Source organism: Octopus bimaculoides, chromosome 7 (genome assembly GCF_046866305.1).
Source record: "Octopus bimaculoides isolate indiv1 chromosome 7, ASM4686630v1, whole genome shotgun sequence".
Lineage (NCBI taxonomy): Eukaryota > Metazoa > Mollusca > Cephalopoda > Octopoda > Octopodidae > Octopus > Octopus bimaculoides.
Genome location: NC_142934.1, coordinates 111,252,144 through 111,252,865, shown reverse-complemented (window position 1 = coordinate 111,252,865; position 722 = coordinate 111,252,144).

Sequence of the window (722 nt, the reverse complement as noted above, 5' to 3'; positions counted from 1 at the left end):
ATATATATATATATATATATATATATATATATATATATATATATATATATATATACATGCATATATACAGAAATCTATCTATCTATTAATATATCTATACGCACATACATGCATATGATAATACATGCATACATGCGTGCATACATATACGGTGGTGCTTCAGCATGACCACAGCCGCATGGCTGAAACAAATAAAAGAATAAAAGAATACATACATACATACATACATGCATACATACATACATGCATGCACACGTAAATGCATATATACCTACATATTTATGCGTTAACTGATTGCGCTGTGAGTCACATTCTTGGCATAAAAAGCAAACGATTTTTATCACAACGCCCAGAAAAGACAGAATTTGCGACACAGCTCTAGATATCATACAGTTTTGAAAATGAAAGAAGCTGATTAAATGTCTGTGTGTGTGTAGGTTAGAATTTGAATAAATTCTCATATATTCTTCGAGCATGGCGGCGACATGGCAGAAACGTTAGCACGCCGGGCGAAAGGCCTAGCGGTATTTGGTCTGCCGTTACGTTCTGAGTTCAAATTCCGCCGAGGTCGACCTTTCGGAGTCGATTAAATAAGTACCAGTTAATCACTGGAGTCGATGTAATCGACTTAATCCCTTGTCTGTCCTTGTTTGTCCCCTCTATGTTTAGCCACCTGTGGAGTAATAAAGTAATAAAATTCTATACTTCTTCTTTGGATTAAT